This window comes from Silene latifolia, chromosome 9 (genome assembly GCF_048544455.1).
Source record: "Silene latifolia isolate original U9 population chromosome 9, ASM4854445v1, whole genome shotgun sequence".
Lineage (NCBI taxonomy): Eukaryota > Viridiplantae > Streptophyta > Magnoliopsida > Caryophyllales > Caryophyllaceae > Silene > Silene latifolia.
The window spans coordinates 213,679,448-213,701,836 of NC_133534.1; positions in this window are offsets into that span (position 1 = coordinate 213,679,448).

The window sequence follows — 22,389 nt, forward strand, 5'->3', positions numbered from 1 at the left end:
GAGATTTGTAAAAAAAAAATCAAAAAATTTAGACAATAAACTTTTCTTTGCTTTCATTTAAGTTTATAAATTTTTTAAATTTCTTATTAAAGTAAATAAAACAATAAAAAATACTAATTAAATAAAGTGTTTCCAAAATTTTATATTTAAATGTATTTTCATATTATTTATATTTGATTAAATTTAATTCAGATTTTGTATTTTTTATAATCAAGCAATTTTTAAGTTTGCCTTAACATGCAAATATCCTAAAAGTCGGAAAAGATACTCACCACTGGTGTTTGTTTGTTCGTGGCTCAAAACTGTTTTTGCCACATGACATTTCGTGGCTAAATAAAACTTCGCCATGGGTGTGACATAGCTCGTGGATAATTTGCCACGGGTGTAGCCTTATTCGTGGCGCAAGCGACTTTTTGCCACGGGAAAAGTTATCCCGTGGCATAAATTTTTTTCCAAAATAATGAATACGTTTTTCCCGTGGCTAAGCAGAATTTAGCCACGAATTATAAATTCCCGTGGCATAATTCGTGGCACAAGTGACAATTTGTTGTAGTGCTAGCAGAAGGTAAGGTACTCGACTCCATCCTGAAAAACATAGGGGAGGGGGTATGAGAGGAAAACAATGGTCAACAGAGGCGAAGACATCAGAAAAACCGCATGTGAAGCCATAAACACTCCCCTATCAGTCGAAAATTTCGACCTACAGCATACAATTTCCAACAATTCCTCAGAAATTTCGAAATAGCAGTACGTGAAGGGTGATAATGTGACAGTGTAAAGACTGCTAATGGAGACTAAAGACAGCATGAAAAACTGCATGACAGCACGTAAGTCCCCTAGCAGTCGAAAATTTCGACTCACAGTACTTGAATCCCAACAATTTACAGCATGTAAAGGCGATAGGAGACGGAAAAAGCAGTTAACAACAGCAGCAAGTAAGCAAGAACTGAGGTTAAGCAATGCATGGCAGCAGATATACCGTCTGACAGTCGAAAAATTCGACTTAGAAGCCCTAATCGCGGAATTCTTGCGCGAAATTCGAATTAAACAAGCAACAACAGCGAGGAATTGGGATATGATCATCAAGCAAACTAATTAAGGTCATATAAACACAATTAAGTCGAAAAATTCGACTAGACATGGATTTTCGAAACCCTAGTTCAATATCACCTCATGAAATTCGAATTAATCGAAGATAAAATGCAAAGAGGGTGAATGAAACAATTACTTGATGAAGATGAACCTACAAATGCAAATAATCCTCAGGTAAACAAGCAACAATGGCGAATTTCAGTCGAAAAACCCGCAAACCCTAAATCCCTTTTAAAACCGCGAAAATGGACACAAATAAGGGTGAAATTAAGGGGCTTTTCAAGATTAAAATGCAAATAAAGAAATGTAGGTGATGGATTTGGTGATTTGGGCAAGAAAATGGGGATTTGGGGGAGTTAAAATCGCAATTAGGGGAAAGGGATAGACGGAATTAGGTGAAATATGAAAAATAATTGGGAACAAAAGAGTTTAAGTGAGAAAACTCCCCGGCAACGGCGCCAAAATTTGACACGGCTATCGCAACCCTATCAAAGATAAAACCTAACGGTCTCAACTAAAATGTAGCAGAGGCAGTCGAGTATCGAATCCATAGGGAGGTAATGTAATTATAGCTGTCTAATTCTAATCCAATGGTAACAATTGGGGGTTGTTTGAATTTGGTTCTAACTACGGAGTTTGAAAGGAAGAGAAATAAAGTAAAAAGCAGTAAAGGCAATAAAATATGATTAAACTATCAAGAAGAGAGGGACATGTCGGGAATTCGGTTCACTACGGTAGTCCAGTGACTCAGCTGTAAATGATTCAGACGAACTAATGTGAGACGGATGTTAAAAGGTCCTTTCGGTCCACTTTCTATCCTAAAATACCACTAACTTAACTTTCGTCCTCATTAGGGTAGTCTACTGTTTATAGCAGGCCTATTTAGTCCAATCTTTCGATCCAGGATTAATTTTAGCCAGATTAAAGGGTGACATAGAAGCGTGCACTCAACTAGGTCGGAAATTACAGTTAAATTGCTATAGTGACAGAGTCTCGTAAATAATTCATCTAATTCATTTACTACATCGTCACATTTCTACCGCAGATCCCCTAATCCCAACATGAAAGGGGTTTAGCTACTCATATTCTTAATTAAACTAACAGCAATTAACTTCCCAGCAGTAAACATAATGAATAAACAATAAATTGCGATAAGGGAAATTAGGGCAGAAACTAATTATAACAAAGGTGAAGAATTAAAGCAACAAAAGATCAATTATTATTAAAGGAAGAGAAAGGAATTACAATCCAAGCGAATCCGGCGTAAAGAACACGAAATCCGAATGAGAATAATCCCGAAATAAGGTAACAGTCAAGGAAGAAAAGCAACGTAACAATGTTTAACAGTAGAGAGTTTGATAATATGAAAAGATGATCCTAATTAACCTAGTAAAGCATGGTTAAATAGCAACCAAAATAAGTTTAGCGAGAAAAACAACTCACGGGCTGTTTAAAGCCCATAACTAACGAAACCACTCGATCGAGTGGATTAAAACCACTCGATCGACCAACTCTTCAGCAATATCTACTCGATCGACTGGAAAACTGCTCGATCGAGTAACGGGTCTTTGTGCAGCTTAAGGATCGAGTGGGAAAACCACTCGATCGACCATCAGAGGGTGTGAAAACCACTCGATCGAGTTGAAAACAGCTCGATCGAGTGACTAGACTTCATTTCAGCTTACGTCTGCGTCTAAGTGCCTCGTAATGCGTGCCGCGACGCTTCCAAATGCAGTATCTCACTCTGGAACAATCCCGTCTCCTCTAAATGCATGCAAAAAGGACGAAAAAGGGTACGATTCCACTACTTTCGCGTTCATTTCTACAAAATGGACAAAACGAACCAAAGTAGCCACTTCGGGGCAAAATATCATAAAAAAATATGAAAATGCATAGAAATACGTGCTGAAATAGGCTAAAAATACTATACATTAGGCACGTATCAATCCATGTGATAGGTATGCATACCTATAAGATTAGGTAATCAGTTTGTTTATTTAGTCCCAATAAACAAACAACCCACTAACTCCTTTTACACCAATATTTCGGTCCATCCTACATAAAATGGACTACCATTTTATTTTGTCAATTGTCACACAATATGTCACATGTAATATGTTACATGTTATTAATTAATTTAATGCATATTTATCACATAAATAACATTTTATCAATTAATTAAATTATATACAACAAATTGACTAGTGATACTTGATCATATAAATAAAATGGGTCATATAATTATAATTCACAACATCTTGTAATTATAATTAACCATAAATTCTTATCTCTATCGTTTCACAAACAATAAACAATTTTAGTAATAAAACATTTCAATTGCTAAAATAAATCTTATTTAATCCCATTTCCATAAGATATAAATTTTCTCTCTCACAAATGAATTGTTCAATTTTAAGGAATTGATCAACTTGTATCGTCATACAATTAATCAACTTTACTGATTAGGTCATCATCCTTTAGGTGTGACCTTCAGGGATCAACTGACCACCGCCGTCTCACGATAGTAACGTCAAACTCTAGAAAGCCAATCGTTACCGATTAATGTTGATTAGTTGACTATTTAATTTATCATCCCTTTCATATTCTTATTATGAGATGTAATTATGATATTAAATCATGTGATCGCACTATTGTTGAGGACACATATTCGAACATACTCATACTTCCCCGGCTTTGCTCCCAAGAGGACAGCGGACGTGGCGAGAGAGTATCCCATTGCTAGAGACTGGATTATGTGTCGGCAGAAGAGTCAGCAGTCTTCTTATGACACCTGTAGGAGGGGTGTCAATGCCGTGCAGCTTGACAGTGTAAGCATTTTTCCCTTGTTTTTGATTTTTTTGGTTTTCTTTAAAACCATAACAACCATAGGAACGACCCCTGATATCCCTTTCAGTGGGTGCCGAGACCTTGAATGGACTACACTGGCGCTTCAGCCTTCGTAGCCGATGTTCTCCGACCCAGGGATTCGAGTAGGTTGCTTATGGCGATGCCCAAGGGACATGTGTGGTACCTAGGTGAGCGGTTGGCTCGACAGTGCCTCCGTGACACTTTTGTCGTTCCAATTGATCCTCCATGGACGATTTTTAGGGAGCCTTCAGAGGCTGAGAGGACGGCTGACCTCGCAGGATCGAGTGGTGATGCTCTCTTACTTCCCGAGCTTGAGTACTCGGAGTTTGTACGAAGGAGCCTGGCGTACTGGCCGATCGTGGTAAATATACCTCCTTTTGACTATCTGAAATTTGAAATGACATGCTCGAATATAGCTTGGAAATGATAATTTTATCTCGGCAGGAGATCGAGGTGGCGGACGTCGAGCCCCCAGCTTTTTCCGAGGCACTTGTGTACCCTGGGCCGGCTGGTACGACGGTGCTGATGGAGATTCCGTCTTTTACTGAGGCGGTGACAGAGGCTGGACTTGATGAGTGGCAGCATGTCGTGAGGAGGGTAAACCCCCAGTTTAGGCTTGTTCTCTCTTTTTTGAAATAATTGTGTAAGAACACGGTTTTCATCCTTGTTTTATTATTGAAATGTAGGTGGCACCTTCGAGGCACGCGGAGCTGTGGCGGATGGCCAACCGACTATGAGCGACAGCTGTTGAGGCTCTTTCGGGTGGCCCGAGTCGGCAGGTATGAACCTTTCTTTTCTCTTTCTTGATATGTATGAACATTTGCAGCACTTTCGGAGTATTTGCCTTCTCTTGCTTTGTTATTTATAAATTTCCTTCCTTTCAGAGAGAGCGTGAGTTGGAGCACGAGCTTGAGGAGTCGCGTGAGGAGATGACTCGCTTGTCGAGGGAGCTGGAGGTTTGAGACGCTGACATTGTCATCCTTGAGGTGACACTGGCAGAGTTGAGGGGTCGTCTAGCTGATCGTCACGGCTAGTCTTGTATTTTTGTACATTTTATGCTTTCGGGCACGAGCTCGAATTTTATTGTACATATGAATGTTTCGTTACATATATGCCATGGCCTACGAGCCATTTGTTGGGTGTGAAATATGTTGGTACCTGCAGGTTAGCTTGGAAACAGGTTTGGCATTTTGACGGTTTACGCCGTGATGATGCCGAAATTCATATAGAAAAAAATAAGCATAGCACACATATCATGAAAATTTGGCTTCAAATAGCACAAAATGTAACTTGATCAGGTCGAAAAAGAAAGGAAATAATAAAAGAGTGCCCCATTTATTGAGCAAAGCGAAATGACTCGACGCGCGACGGATAGTGGGAGTGCTTCCCCCTAAAAAAAGAAATAAAAGAAAATGAGTTTAGAAAATGTTGAGACGAGTGAGGGATGAAAATTATCCCCCCCCCCCCCCCCCCCAAATAAATGAATAAAAATGGGTAAGTGTGCATTTGGCGAAATGTGGAATGACGATATCGTCTCGAAAGGCGAACCCGCATTGAAATAGGATTTCGCAATGAATTTGGGATAAAAGCAAGGAAGCAAAAACTTCCGTATATTAAAAAAAACATATTCCTATAGGAATAGAAAAGTTTAAACCAAATCCGGATTTAGGAAAGATCCTCGCGTAAATTCAGTACAAGAAATCACGACAAGGGCGACTAACAAAGACGACTGATTTCAGTCGCCCTTATAAATTTAGCGACTAAGAACAGTCGGCCGCAATTGGTAGCAAGGTTTAGTCGCATTTGGCGACGGGTCATAGTCGCCAAATTGGCGACTGATATTCCACTTCAGTCGCCAAATTCGCGACTGTTTTCAGTCGCCATATAGTGGCCATGTCAGTTTTATATGTGGGTAATTGGCAACCGTTTTCAGTCGCCAATTTGGCGACTATTTTCACTCGCCATGTCGAATTTCATATCAGAAGGTTGGCGACTGATATCTGTCGCCAATTTTCCATCTTCAGTCGTCAATTTTACATGTTTTTTAGCATAAAAATTGTTTTTGACCTAGCCAAATACGTAAAAACCTGCAAAGAAACCAACAACACCAGCAGACAACACAAGGGAAGCCAAACACGTCAAACTTTTATACATAAAATCAAGTTTCATACACAAGTACGAGTTTTGGTGCTTAACATCATCCGACAATAACGTTTTCTCTAATAACCTAACTACATAACCGGGAAACTTGCTCTCGCTCCACTACCACATCCATAATTAGGATCTCTAGGATCATTTTCTTGCGGGTGCCACCCACTGTTGCAATTGGCGAAATAGAAGTTCATCCTTTCCATTTCCTCCTTCATACTCCTTATTTCTTCATCTCTCTCGGCGTCCTGCTTATCTTTGGCGGCTAGTTAAGATTGAAGCTAACTTACGATAGCCGGGGCATAAGTTTGTTGTTGGGAGGAGGCCCCTCTTCTTGTTGGAGGATCGTAGTAAAGCTCTTATACCGTCCCGGTTCCGTACACATTTCCTCTTTGGAACCCCTCAACAAGATCAAACCATAGCTCGTTGTCGGTAATGTCCGGGTTGTTCTTATTTCAGACAAGAAATCGATCCTACAAAATTGATAAAATGTTAATGGTTAGAGGTTACTTGTCTAAAAATTGATAAAACATATAACTAACACATTAAGAAATTAAATTTTTGAGACTTGCATATAAGTTTTGATCTTTTGTCTTCGTGAAGATAAACTTGCCCTTCCTTGTCTTATTGGCGTGGGTGTCAACAAAGAGATCTACAACCGAGGGCATCTTGCCCTTATTCTTCTTGGCCTTCCGGAAAAAAAAAATAAGGATATGTTACTCAAACAATTAAACAAGGAGATGTTACTAAGAATCAAATATAATAGCAAAGACTAAATTACAAGACTATTAAATTAAAAGCTAAGACTAAGAACTTACACTTGACAACACTCGATCGTGGAAATATTGAGACCCTCCATAATGAGTAGGCTCAACTTCCGCTTCCTTTTCTCCTCTCCTCTTGTTGATCTTTGCCCGGGCTAACGCTTCCTTGAACTCAGAACTATTCCGATACTTGGTTAATTCCTCATATGGCGTACCTATAATCAATAAAATATCAACTATTAATATAGATTCAAAATATGTAAAGAATTTTAACTAAATACGGGTATTAAAAGGAACTAAATACCTTTCATGAAAGATGGCGCCTTCTTCCTCCTAGACACCTTATACATGTTGTCCCTTAGCCTCTTTTTCCCAATGTCATAATACCTTTGCCAAACTAGGCGCTCAAGGTCGGTTGGCCAATAGAATAGACGCTAAAAAAAAAAACTCATGAGAAACAAATCAATAATAAGAAAATTAAAATAAATAAAATTATATCTAATAATATATATAGAAAATACATACCGGGAAGTTGTTGAACCACATCTCCTTATCTTCATCACTAGCTTTAGTCCAACAAGTGACGCCATGCATCATGTTCTCTTGGGTCCTAGAAGTCATGTCACGAACGACCGTTTGACTCTTAAACCTGAAATCAAACATGTTAAAAATATAATTATATCGAAAAAAAAAATCATTTATTACATACTAAGTAAAAAAATTCATTTATTACATACTAAGTAAAAAAAGTCATTTATTACTAAATAAAAAATTACAAACTAGGGTGAATAAAAAATTACGAAAGACCCATCGGATCAAGGATCATCCTGCCGTTAGTATGGCGGGGTATAGTGATCTCCTACTCCTCCTCCTCACTCAACTCCTCCAAAGAACGGTCAATGTTGTCCTCCTGCTCTCGGGCGGAGATACTACCCCCACTGGAGCCGCCCCGCTGCCTACCTCCACGAGCTATGTAAACTACAGTTGCAGAAAAAGTGTTAACATATATAACAGAATAATTATTATAAGATATAAAAAAAATACCACCTAAATAGATATAAAAGAAGAAGATAAAACACTAATAATTATTTCCAAATTTTGATATGTAAATTTTCAATATCTTCTCTTACTCATCATCATCATCATCATCATCATCATTATCATCAGCCTCATCATCTTCTTCCTCTTCTTCTTCCCCCTCCCCCTCCTCATCATTCTCTTCTTCTTCCTCCTCTTCTATCTCATCCCCGTCATCATCATTCTCTTCTTCTTCTTCTTCATCTTCTTCTAACTCCTTCTCCGCTTCAATCTCATTTGCGTAAATAATTTCATGATCAAGCGGGGACAAAACTGTTTCTAATATAACTTCTTCTTGGAAAAAGGATGTATAAACTTCTGATCGTGCCTTTGTTTTAAAGATCGCCCACCATTGCTTTTGTTGTCCATCATTACTTGTGCTCGGAAAAGATGCAAAATAACTTGATGAGCTTGTTGTGCAAGTATAAATGGGTCATGTTTAGAGTAGGTTCGAGTATGATTCACTTCCACGTGTTTGTAACGATCATGGACTCTCGTTGTAGCTACGAAATTATCTCTCCATTGACACTTGAATAAGACAGTTTTATAACCCCGATCACGGCCATTATAGCATGACTCAAAGATATCCTCTAATATGCCATAATATTCATTGCCATCAAGAGAAGAAATAGTAACGCCGTAGTTGCATCCAGCCTTACTTTTCCCGTAGTCAAATGTTTGAAACTTAAACCCATTAACTGAATATCGATTCCATGTCACAACCTTTCGAGAAGGACCCAAAGCCAAGCTTCTTATCACGTCATCTTGGATATTTAGCTCAAATACATGCTTCCGAAACCAGGCTGGAAATTGGTCCGCATGTTTACTCCAAACATCGTCTCTGTTCACATTAGGGTGTTCTTTAATGAAATCTGTCATTAATTGCGCTTCATATGGCTCCAAAACCTCACAATTAGATAGCACATAAAGGGGAGCATGGTTATACTACTTGTCATCCAGAAATGTTGTTCCCCCAGCTGACGAACACCCTTTATCATCTTGTATTTGGAAACACTTGGGTATACTTGTGTCTAGTTCATCCACTTCATCAATATTAAAGTTGTTTTCTTTAATCTCAATATGTTTTTCAAAGTAAAGAGAGCAAAAATTGGCAATCTCTTCCATTAGGTAGGCATTGTATATAGAACCTTCTACACGAGCTTTATTATCAATTTTTTTCTTCACATGATTAAGAAACCATTTGAAAGGATACATCCACCTATATTGGACGAGTCCACCAACTTTAGCTTCATATTGCAAATGGATAGGTAGATGCTCCATCGAATTGAAAAAAGAAGGCGGAAATATCATCTAGAGTTTACACAAAATTTCTGGTATTTGGTCTTCTAGACGAATCATGTCGTCAATCGATATTGTGGAGGAACATAAATCTCTAAAAAACTGACTTATTTCTGTAACTGCATTCCAAACGGTAGTCGGGAGTAAATTTTTAAAAGCCACGGGTAATAAGCGCTCCATGAAAACATGCCAATCATGACTTTTCAACCCTTTCAAATTTAGTTCCTTCAAATCAAAACAACTGTTCAAATCGGAGGCATATCCATCGGGAAACTTCAAGTTTCCTATCCAATCGCACAATACCTAACTTTGAGCTTTGTCAAGAACAAATATGGCTTTTGGTTTAGCCCCATCCTTATGAAGTTTAGGACGATCACAAAATTTCTCCAATTCCATTCTTGAATTAATATTATCACGTGTCTTTCCTTTTACATCCATAATCATATGAATAAGTAGCTCAAAGAAGTTCTTCTCTATGTGCATCACATCCAAATTGTGTCTGATCAACATTGTTTTCAAGTAGGGAAGCTCCCAAAAAATACTTCTTTTAAACAAACCATTCCTTTTGTTTTTCAACTCTTTAAACTCTTCTTCAGTCCCATTGACGGTGGATGGCAAATCACGTACAACCTCCCATACCTCATCCCCTTAGAGTCGATCCGGAGCATTGTCATACACCTCCTTACCTTTTAAGAAAGCTTTCTTGTTCCTTCTATGGATATGTCCATCCGGTAAGAAGCATCTATGGCAATCAAACCAACTAATCTTTTTGGAATTAGGAAGATAAAATGCTTTACTCTTATCCATGCAATAAGGGCATGCCTTTTGCCCAGCGGTTGCCCATCATGATAGCATACCGTATGGGGGAAAATTATTTATAGTCCATAACAGTGAAGCTCTTAGTTGGAAATTTTGCTTCTTGGACACATCAAATGTTTCCACACCAACTTCGCACAAATGCTTCAGTTCTTCCACCAACGATTATAAATAAATATCCAGATAGTTTTGGGGGTTATTAGGACCAGGAATAAGTAGTGAGAGGAAAATAAATTGTCTTTTCAAACAAAGCCATGGAGGTAAGTTCTACGGCATGGTCATTACGGGCCAACACGAGTAAGATCTACCAAATTGAGCAAAAAGGTCAAACCCATCCGCACATAAGACATGCCTCACATTGCGAGGTTCCTTGGCAAAATCAGGATATAACCTATCGAAACGCTTCCACTCCTCTCCGTCACTCGGATGACACATCTTTCCTGGTGTACGAGGATTTTCTTTGTGCCATCTCATTTGGTTGGCAATATTTTTTCGTGGCATACATTTTTTAAAGTCTTGGAGCTAAGGGAAAATAAGTTAATGAGTTTAATGATATTGGTTTCTTTCTCTTTCCATTTCTCTTATTACCCTTCTTCCCCTCCAAAACAATATTTCCCTCACTTGTCTCATATTTATCCCTTTGACATTTCTTACATTTTTCAAGGAAAGCATCATCTTTCTAAAAAAAGCATACATCCTTTAGGACATGCATCAATCTTTTCTTGTGGAAGCTGAAGACCTTTAACCACTTTCTTGGTATTGTAGAAATTTCGGGTCATAACGTTATTATAGGCTATAACATCCTCAACCAATGTAGCAATACTATCAACGACTTTAAATGGCATATTAAACTCACATTTTAAAGTTTTTTCGGAAGCACTTAGCATGTCAAAAAAGGCTTTTGCTTTTGGGTTTGGTAGTTCTTCATCAATCATTGGTATACGACCGTCATTAATGAAAGCATTAGACTCAAAGGCATTAAGTACCATATCTCTATATGGGTTCTCATTTTGTTGGATTTGAGGGTGTTCGGGATCGGGATAATATTTTTCTCCATGGGAGATCCAATTGTAGTAGTTTGGAAAAAAACCATTTGTAATAAGATGCTCTTCTACTTCAATGTCAAGTAAATATTTTAAGTTTTTGCATTTAGTGCTGGAGCAAAACGATAAGGTGGTCCGTAATCATCCCAAAACAGGCTGCATTTTAATGATAAAACAACAACAATTTGCAACTTAATTCAAGACAATCACAAATGACCCAAAAACAACATAAAAAGAGACCTAAAACAGGGCTAAGGATAGGACGGTTCCAGAAACCGCTTGGCTTGACCTCGCCCTCGCATTAGCATGAGCAAACGAGAAAAGGAGGAAGAGCCACGACAAAAAACAAACCCATCTAACAAACAGCATATTACAAGACTCGAAAGACAAAGAAACAGTCGGGCAGACTGTTGCTAATGACTTAAAACACAAATGACAAAAGTAACAGTCATGCGGACTGTTGCTTTGGGCTGAAATCAGGCTGTTTTTTTTGTGTTGTTTGCTCTCGGTTTGGGGGCTGTTTTGGAGGGTTTATTGTGTGAATGATAGAAAGATATTACTTAAAAAAGATCACAAAGCATGTTTAAGCCTAGGATAGTACTCTTCAAAAGCACTAAGCATATGGATAGAGTTCATCTCCAAACACTAAGTAATGGAGGTTGTTCAAGCACAAAGCAAAGAACTAAAGAAAGGGTTTTCAAAAGGTTAAAGATTTAATCCTAGCTTCGGGAGAATGGGACTCAGATCTTATCTATGATTTGTTTGGTGATGAATGGAGGTCTAAATTTCTAGCTCTCCCCTTGTGTATTTCACAACCTAATGATAAAATCTATTGGAAGCATTCGACATCAGGAGTTTACTCGGTGAAAAGTGGTTATGGGATTGCACTTGAGGATCATTTGAATAAGACATGTAGAGAAAAGGATTTAGATAGAGCTAGTAGGGTATGTGTTGCTTTCTGTAGGAAGAAGTTATGGAAACTTCCTGGGCCTCAGACATGGAGAGTCTTGATTTGGAGAATTATTACTAATTCTATCTCGAATGGAACAACGTTTCTGAAAATAGGCATCAATGTAGACCCCTACTGTCGCTTCTGTTATGGTAGTGACTGCCTAGAGATAGTGAATCATCTGTTTCGCGATTGTGTAGTTGTCACATGGATTTGGGATGCTTCTAGTCTTGGAATACGAACTCATAACGATAATCATGTTGATATCGGTGATTGGACAGTTAATTGGATTAACTATCTTTCGGGGGTTGATAACAGGGACTGACTAATTATTCACTTCCTCGCCATCATCTGGAGCATTTGATGCCATAGAAATAACCTTGTCTTTAGAGGCTGCAAGTTTTCTCCGGATTCTTTTTTCAAGATGCAATCATGGACAGCTGCCGATGCGATTGCTGCGACTGAGTCTTCTCTTGGGAGACCAAGATTTGATGATTATAGTATACATCTACCATTTAATGAGGTACGTGAGAAACTTAAGGAGTGCATCCCCATTTATCTGATTGGCACGGGCCATGGATGTAATATAATTAGGGTGAAAGTGGATGATGGTTGGAGGAACTCTTTAAGATCAGCAGCGGGTTCGGTGGCGTATGATTCGACTGGCTCTGTTATTTATGAAGGGGGTAAAGGGTTCTGGTCTGAATTTGCATTACAGGCGGAAGCTAAAGGTATCCGTGAAGCACTTCTTTGGGCTAGGACAAATGGTTTTCTTCATTTGGACGTGTTCTCCCACTACCTACAGATCTTATTCCAGATCACAGGAGTGGAGAATGAACACCACTGGAATCAAGGAATCCTTCTAGACATCAAAGCTTGTTTTCCTTTTTTTCACTGTTTTAGTTTTAGTTTTATCCCTAGAAACCTTAATTCCGTGGCCCATCGACTAGCTAAACGGGCCATGGTTATGTAAGACGGGTTTTCTTTACAGCTGCCAAAAAAAAAAAAAAAAACCCTCATAAAATCATTTTCATAAACTTCAAATCTGAATTTTTTACAAAGTTGAGAGCTCTTTAAATAGATGCTCAAGTTACATCCTAACCACACAACTAAAGGCCAATCTAATGGCTATAATTGAAAGCATAAATGGACAAAAGTAAAAGGAGATATTTTACACACAAAAGCTAAATAAATGGGTCCAAAATAAGGACACTCTTTGCTGCATATACATGGCTGGTCAGCAGCTCAAAAGTGGCCTTGAGTTGTTGTCCTTGTTCTTCATTTCTCCTTAATTTGTCTTGGCTTTTTTTTGGAGACAATAAAGGGACCATGTGATGTCATTGTCCTTTGGAATCTTACAATTTAATAACCCTTTTACCTGACAAAAATGGCTGTCAAGGGACAAGTATTTTGGCCAGATTTAATTGCACAAACCGACTATTTTTTTAACCCAAAATCTCGGTCTACCTCATTTTTTCAAACTCCCTTTGTTGAGAAAAGTTTGTCCTCAAACTTTCGCGGTTAAGAAAATGGTATAACAAAAGACGATTTCAATAACAAATACAATTTCAGAAAAAAAATGTAGTATAGATGTTAAAGAGGGAGACAACAAGAGCCCATTCAAGTCAAGCACTTATCAAAGACTTAGAATCCCCTTGTTAGCCAACTTGATTCAAGCATCACACAAGTGCTTGAACCAAAGCCAAAACCCACAAATGAAGCCACGCACAGATATGTGGTGTCACACCCTAGAACACTGAAACAAATGTGATTGGCCGAGATTTTGAGCCAAAACAGCCGGTTTCCAAGGTGAAAAGATGAGCACAAATTGCAAAGATCTCATTCGAAAGCGACATCAAATGATCCCCTTTTGATACAAGCAAAATGCCAAGCAAGGAAGGAACTTTAAACAACCATATGGCAACCCATTTTCACGGTTTTTAACAGTCCAAGGAGTTGTCCATTTTGCCTTGTTTATAAGGTCTACTTTATATTTTTGTTTTGTTTCTCTTTAATTTATGGCCTTTGAATCTATTGTTAGATGGATGGCCTAGATGCTTTGTGAGTATTTATAAAAGGAGCTGATTTGCCTTGTAACAAATGAGATTGAGATTTATGAGAAATGAATTTAAGAGGTTTTTGAAAACCCTTGTTTAGTTCTTTGCTTAGTGCTTGAACAACCTCCATTACTTAGTGTTTGGAGATGACTCTATCCATATGCTTAGTGCTTTGGAAGAGTATTATCCTAGGCTTAAACATGCTTTGTGATCTTTTTTAAGTCATATCTTTCTCACAAATAAAACCTCCAAAATAGCCCCTAAACCGAAACAATACAAACACAAGAAAACAGCCTGTTTCAATGGTGATTAAACAGTCCGTCTAACTATTCATTTTGTTATTTTGGTCCTGTTTTGTGTCGTATGTTGGGTTTGTTGTTTTTGGTCGTGGTTATTTCTCCCTTTCTCATTTGCTCATGCTAATGTGAGGGTGAGGACAAGCCAAACGGTTTCCGGGACCGTCCTATCCCTAGCCCAGTTTTAGGTGTTTTTATATTGTTTTTGGAGTCATTTGTGACGGTCTTAAATTATGTTGCAATTATTGTTGTTCTTGCTGCGTTTTTGAAACAGTTTCGGGCAGATTATGGACCACCCACTCGTTTTACTTCACGTACAAGGACACCTAAGTTTATGTTGTTCCAAATCATATGAATCATGACATCTAGCAAATTCAATAAATCCACGAACTCCCTTTACAAATCTAGCGATAGGACGTTCCTTCTTATCGACTCTTTCTTCGTACATCCAGCTACGTTCAGATCTCTTCATTTTAATCTAGACAATATATAGCAAACTAACCATTTTTTAAATAATATTTCAACAAAAAATTCTAACTTTAAATTATACTAACTTATCACATTATAGTACTTCAACAATAGTTATCTCATCCTCCATATAATACTAACTTCAAGATTTCAATTGGGTCCTTATCACTCCAACCTAAACCCATCAATGTACGTTTCAAGTCACTGACAAACACACATTTATGATTTATTAATGAGAAAAAAAAATTCGGCAGCAATTCCCTTTAGTTCTCCAAATACACAATGTGGAATAAATTTATTGATGCGTGCATTTTATATAGACTTTTTGTACCATATTTGCACGCATTTCTACGCATATTACGTAGTATTAAGCTATAAATGTCCCCCGAATAGTCTACTTTGGTTTGTCTTGTATTATTTGCAGGTATGAACCAGAGAGGAGCATAATCAAGCTTAATAAATGTCTTTATGCATGTATTTAGGAGATAAGTTGAGTTGGAGCTTGGAGACTACTAATTGTGATGCGCATAGAAGTAAAGAAGCTAGGCGAGCAAAGGAAGAACTTCAAATTACTAGTGCCTATTTAAAGAGCCATATCTCGATTTCTTCAACTTATTTTCAAGTAATTCTAATTGGAGATGAAAGCTTGTCCTCTTAGCTTTCCAACGCCACCAGAAACGCTCTGTTTGCCTAAGTAACGAAGAAATGGCGGTCGTTTGAAGTTTAATGCGCGAAGTAGGAATTGTGCGCTGGAAAGTACTCGATCGAGTACTATCTTGTTCGATCGAGTACCTAATGTCCTCGATCGAATGGTGCCTTTTTGGTAGTGTTTGATCGAGTACTTAAAAGCCTCGATCGAGAGGTTTTTTCTAGGAGTTACTCGATCGAGGTGTTCTAAAGTTCTCGATCGAGTACTTTTCTATGGACGTGGAATTTTTATCTTAATATCGAGTCTTAGGTTTAATAAATATCTTTCCTATAAATAGGAAAGACGTCATTAGGTTTAGTATCTCCCTTTTCTCTCTCTTTTCTCTCTCCTTTTGGACCCTCTTTCAGATGATTGTTCTGCTCTCCTTTTCCAGATCTTAATTTATAATTCTCTCTTTACTCTTTTCCATCTGCGATGTTTATTATTTCTTCATCTTTTGTTCTTGTTATGTTTATGCATAGCTAATCCCCTAATGTTAGGATTAGGGGAGTCATGGTCGTATAGCAATGATGCGATAGTTGGTTTAGGAGGTTTAATGTGAGAATTGTTTCATTAACAATTTAAATATAATCGTCTAGTTAAATGCATGCAACTGAATTAGTTAATCTGGTTATGTTCAGACCTAGATCTGAAGATTGGAATGAATAGACCTGTTATGAGCAATAGACTACACTAGTGAGGGTGGAAGCTAAGCTAGTTGTATTTTAGGGTGGATAGCGGACCGGAAGGACCTTTCCTTTACCCTTCTCACATCAGACCGACTGATCTACCTTTAGCCGATCTGGGTAATACTATGATAACCCGACGTCCTGGCATCTCTCTCTTTATTTTCTCTCTACCCTTGCTTTTATTAGTTTAGTTCAAATACTACAACCCCCATCTTGTGACCTTAGACAGACTGACTTAACGAGTAGATATTGACCGCCTCCCTGTGGATACGATACACGAGTTACCTCTGCTACATTAGTAGAGCCAGTTGGTTTTATTTTAGATAGGGTTGCGACAGCCGTGTCAAATTTTGGCACCGTTGCCGGGGAGGCAACTATTTTATTTACTTGTTTCTTTTTTTTTCTCTTTAGCCTCGAGGAATTTATTCCTTGAGGTAGTTCTTATCTTTTTCTCTAGTGCTGTTTTGATAGGACCTACAGGTCCTACCTAGGCAGATCTAGGTAAAAGATCATCAAAGGGAAGGCTTGAGTACCTTTGATCTTCCACCTATGTTCCATCCTATGGCGCAAGAGGTGGTGCACTGCGAGAGATGTGGTGCTGCTGGGCACAATGCTGTTATTTGCTTGACATGGAACGACGAAGTCTATGCATTTAGGCAGCGTAGACAAGCCAGTCAATCCTTTGAATATGTGCCGCCACATCCGCTTCATCAACGAGGCTATCAAAGGCCCCCGTTCGTTTGGACACCGCAACAACAAGCTCCTCTTGATAAACAGACAGAAGAGATTGCTGAATTGAAGTCTTTGGTCAAGGCACTTGCACTTCAACTGCAAGAAAATGATAGATTTATGGATGCTCAAATCAAGGAACTTGAGTCTCAAATAGCTCAGTTAGCTGCCGAGGCGAACTTTAGGCACGCAGAGAAGGTATGCGCTACCTACACTGAAAGCGGTATTTCATATGAAGGACCTGAGATTCCTATCGACAGTAATGACTTGTATGACTCGGATTACGATGATCTATCTGACAACGAAGAAAGATACGAAGATTTCTGCACTGTAAAACAACAATAACTCGATCGAACTAACCACAGTGTTCGATCGAGTGGATTATATGAGGAAGCGATCGATCGAATGGATAACACCGCTCGATCGAACACTTTGCACAAGGAAGACCTCGATCGAGCAGATTTGTTTGTTCGACCAAGTAATATTCAGGAGAAAAGTCTTCGATCGAGTAAACTCTTTGCTTGATCGAATATATTGGCCACGGAGAGCATTGCTATGTCGTCTGGGTTCCTTTCAGATGGCGATTTTGACGAAGACAATGGTTATGGTGAATCCCCCATTTGGAAAGCCGAGTTGGACGTTCTAGAGGCTGCAATATACGGGATAGAACCCACAAAGGAGGGGAATAAGAAGGTAGCTAAGTCCAGGAATATTCTTAGCACGGTAGAGGTAATATATTCTTTTTTCAATGATTCCGATGTTAGGAGCGACCGACTTGAGGTAGTTAACGATAATTTTATTATTATTGGTATAAATAGTACACTACCCCATATGACTTATGCTTTATATTTCAATACTCCACCCCCTCCTAGTTGGGTAAATAAGTTAATAGTGTTTCACCATATTTGTCACCGGAAATTTGTTAAGTTGAGACGGTACCTTAGATTGCTTTTAAATGCTCCTGAGCTCTCTTATTATCCACCTACGGTTAATTTGAGCTTTTACATTCTGCCCGTAGCTGGAGGGCGGAATTCTTTGCTGGATAAATTTGGGAGTTGTCATAGGAAATTCGTTAGGCTTAAACGGAAATTCGTTAGGCTTAAACGCATGCACAGTTATTTGATCGGTTGCTGCGTGCTTTGAGCTATTTTGACTGGGCTCAATTTGAATGGTTGTTGAGGAAAAGATGGTCAAGCTGGGACCTGTCTGAAACTAGCGCTGACCGGGAGGCAACCCGGAGTTTAGCTTTTTAGTTGTTTTTCGAATTTTTTTGTTTTTGCTATGTGTGTAATAAATGGCTTTTACAACCATAGACGTTGAACAATTTGGACTTAGTCTTTGGTCGTATTTGTGGTTGCTATTTGCGTCTTTGCAGGTGTTTTATTGACGCTAAGGAAGTTCGCGCAATAAGGGAGCTCTCGATCGAGCACTATTCTACTCGATTGAGTGTCTGACTTCCTCGATCGAACCGTATCTCCCTCGATCGAGCATCCACAGAAACGTACCTCTCTATCGAGTAATCTTGTCCTTCGATCGAACACTATGGCAGCCAATTGTACTCGATCGAGTTTTATATCTTCTCGATCGAGTACCACGAGAAGGCTTGTTTTGTTTCGCTTCCAGTGACACTGATATAGAGCTGTTGACGACCTTCCTTGTTGCTGGCTGGTTTGGGGAGGTCCCTACTTTGCGTATTTTTGTGAGTTTTCCGCAGCTTCGCTCTCTCCTTTTCAGTTTGCATTTCCCTTCCCTATTTTTGCGTACAATTAGGGCACTGCATGGTTTGTTTTGGGAAGGTTATGCATCCATATCTGTGTCTGCATTTATGTTTTTATTGCATTTCTGTTATCACGTTTAATTTCTGTATGCTTTGTTGTTTGTTTTTTATAAAATTCAAAAATCTCATAAAAATTAGAAAAAAATTATAAAAATAAAAAAATTTCACGTTTATTTTAGCATATAGGTTGAGTCGGAACGGTGTATTTCGATGATGAAATTGCACTATAATTTGTCCTTTTGCTTAAGCCTTGCATAAGTTAATATCTTTAGCTTTGTCTTTTGCATATCTACGAGTTAATGTTGAAATTTAGCTGAACAAATAGACTTGACCTGAAAATTTTGGCAAACTACTTATAATTTCTAAAACTAGAGCTTAATAAACTTGAGTCATTTATGACCGGTTTCATGTAGGATTGTGAGTAGTATACTCCTTGCATAACATGTTCATTAATTAGCACGTATATGAAATTCAATTACTTTTTGCCTACATACATTCGGGTTAGTGGTTGGTGTTACATGCAGGGAGGTGCTTACATTCCTTTTCTTTCATTTTCACCCATTTAACTCCACATTAGCCAAATTTGCCTGTTGACCCTTAACTACATCCAGATTTAGCTTGCCTCGTCAAGCTAGTTAGTGTATGTTTTGCGGTATATAATTTATTGTGCCAAGTTTGGTTTGTATTGCATTACTTTGAGTTGGTAATTTATGAAAGAAAGAAGGAGGATGAGAAAAAAAAAGAAGTTGAAAAAGAAAAAAAAAAAAAAAAGAACGTGAAAAAGAAAGAAGAAAAAAGAAAAAGAAAAAAAAGATTGAATAAAGTCGGTTTTACTCCTATGCGATCATTATATCTTTTGTAGAGTATGCTCGATTTGGTGAGTTTGTATGCCGATTGAGGGCATTGGGCTTAATTTTGATGGATTAGAAATGGATATGTTCCATTTTGTTCTGTTCAGGTACTAGCTTAGCCGCCTATACCCTCACATTTCCAAAAATATTTTGCCTTTTCTTACCCATTGCCTCACTTTACCATATTTTTATTGTAAGCCCTCGGCTGTGACGGACCTTGTTTGGTTGGAATGTGTGGGAAATAAATCTGTATACTTCCCTTAAACTAGAAGGATTATAACGATTTAATAAAGATGATCTAAGGTCATAAAATAAAATACATAAACATAAGTAAAAAGATTTAGAATTAACCTTCGGTCCTAGCAAATATGGCCTAAGAACAATATCAAAATTGATATTCGCCTATTAGTTGCACCCAAGACGATCTGTGATATGCCCTTTGATTATGCTAGAAATCAATCTAAATTTTTTTGTAAAAATTAATTGTCTTTGTGTTCTTGTGATAAGAAAGAGGAGGCTAGGTCAAGAAAAAGCATTAGGGTAGAAATAATTCCCTACCTTTCTTTTTATACAGACCAAAACTTGGAGTCAATTAGGAAAAGAAAAACTTTCCCTAATTTCGGCCAAGTGAACCGAAATAAGGAGTATTTTTCTCCTTATTTTGGTCTTTCCAAAAATATATAAAGTGTGTTAAATTGTCATCTAGTGAGGATCGAACCCATGACCTCTTGGCTTATGTACCCTCACTATTACCACTATGACACATTCAGCTTGTTGATATTAAATACAACTGATTATATTTAACTACGAATTAACAGATTAATTCGTCCAAACTAACCTTATATATATTTAATTTAAATATAACTTATTATATTTAATTTACGAATTGACAGTTAATTCGTCTCAACTTAATATTATTTAATTTTCATTAAATAATTATCTCATCAACACATTGACTAACTTTTTAGTCATTTTGGGCATCAATGTAATTATATTTCTATAACCACATTTCTCAAACACGTCCTATAGGTGTGACCTTTAAGGACCAGTTGATCACCGCCATCTGTATAATAATAACGTCAAACTTTCTAGCAAGCCAACCGTTATTAGGTAAACGTTAATCAACTTATTAAATATACGAAGTATACCCTTGTGAACCTGTAAGAGATTTACAAATGTTATCACACTAATTTGTGGAGGACACCAGCTCCAACAAACTCCCACTTGTCCTCACAAGTGTATGTGCGATAACCGATTCTCATATCCTATAAAATTTCTCCTACTCAATGTAAAACAATTTGCAAATCCGAATTCATAAAGGTCGTATTTTACAAGCGATCAGTATCAAGAGTGGTTTTCCCGACTAGAGAGTAACTTAACTGATAAACGAATCAACATTCGAGCATGGCCATGCATTTCAGTTACAACTCCTTGAGTGGCCCTGAGAAATAACTATACCTGATAAGGGTTGGATATTTTCTTCAACTCGAATCCTGCAGATTTAAGCACAGTATGAAATGACCCAGAAAAAATCTACTTAGCCCCAGTTACGGTAGACCGTGAGAAAGAAACCAAAGTCACCCAAAAACTGCCTTAATCTCAAGAGACAATTGATAGTCAAAAGAATCGACTCTAGGAACACAATGGATGTCCTATCCACGACCTGGCACCGAATGTTATAAAACATTTAGGACTCCATTACGTTGTCACAAAAAGTTGTCCTACGAGGTATCGTCATAATCTCGTATCTGTGATCGATTAGTCAACCGTTTAACTTATGGCTCGTTGAACCCACCATCAATCGACTGCACAATATAATAGCCGGAGTTATCAGCTCACATTGGCGATTACGGACCAAAACAAATATAATGTAATTCAGTTCACTTTGTGGCGTTCAATGTTGTCATTACAATCCACATGAAAAATAAAATATTATAATAAAACGATGAAGTTATAAATAGTATATGAAAAAGATGATGTATCAAATCCATAATCAAGTACTACAACTCAGGAACACGTTTAATTCCCATGGAAATGACGTGCCCTACATGCTTATCATAATTCAACGATTTAGTAGTAGAATCTGCTACAACACACTAAGAGTGAAGACGAACCAGACTGAGATCGGTTTGGAAGATAGCATCTGCGTAACCGGTTGCGCATAGCTTAGTATCCCCTCCATAAGTCAATACCCAATCCTTAGTCCTCCGTAGGTACCTGGATTCTTTTGGTACCGACTCGTCATACTCTATGCATGTGCCATGTCTGGACGTGTGCATATCATGGCATACATGATTGATCATATAGCTGATGCATAAGGAACACGATTTATGCGTTCAACCCCTTCAGGCGTCGTGGGTGACTTGAGACATGCTCAACTGAATCCCACACGTCATTGGAAGGTTCCCCTTCTTGGAGTTGGTCATGCTGAACCTATCAAGAATCTTATCCAAATAAGACTCCTGACTAAGTGATAACGTCCGTCGTGATCTATCTCGGTAGATACGGATTCCCAAAATGCGTTGTGCCTTACCCAGATCTTTCATCTCGAAATGGTTCTTCAACCATTCTTTAACCGAAGATAGGAGAGGAATGTCATTCCCAATCAAGAGTATGTCTTCGACATATAATATTAAGAACACAATCTTGCTCCCACTCGACTTGATATATAAGCATGGTTCTTCGACCGATCGAGTGAAATCATACTCTTTTATCACTTGGTCGAAACGATGATTCCAACTCCGAGAAGCTTGCTTAATTCCATAAATGGAACGCTTA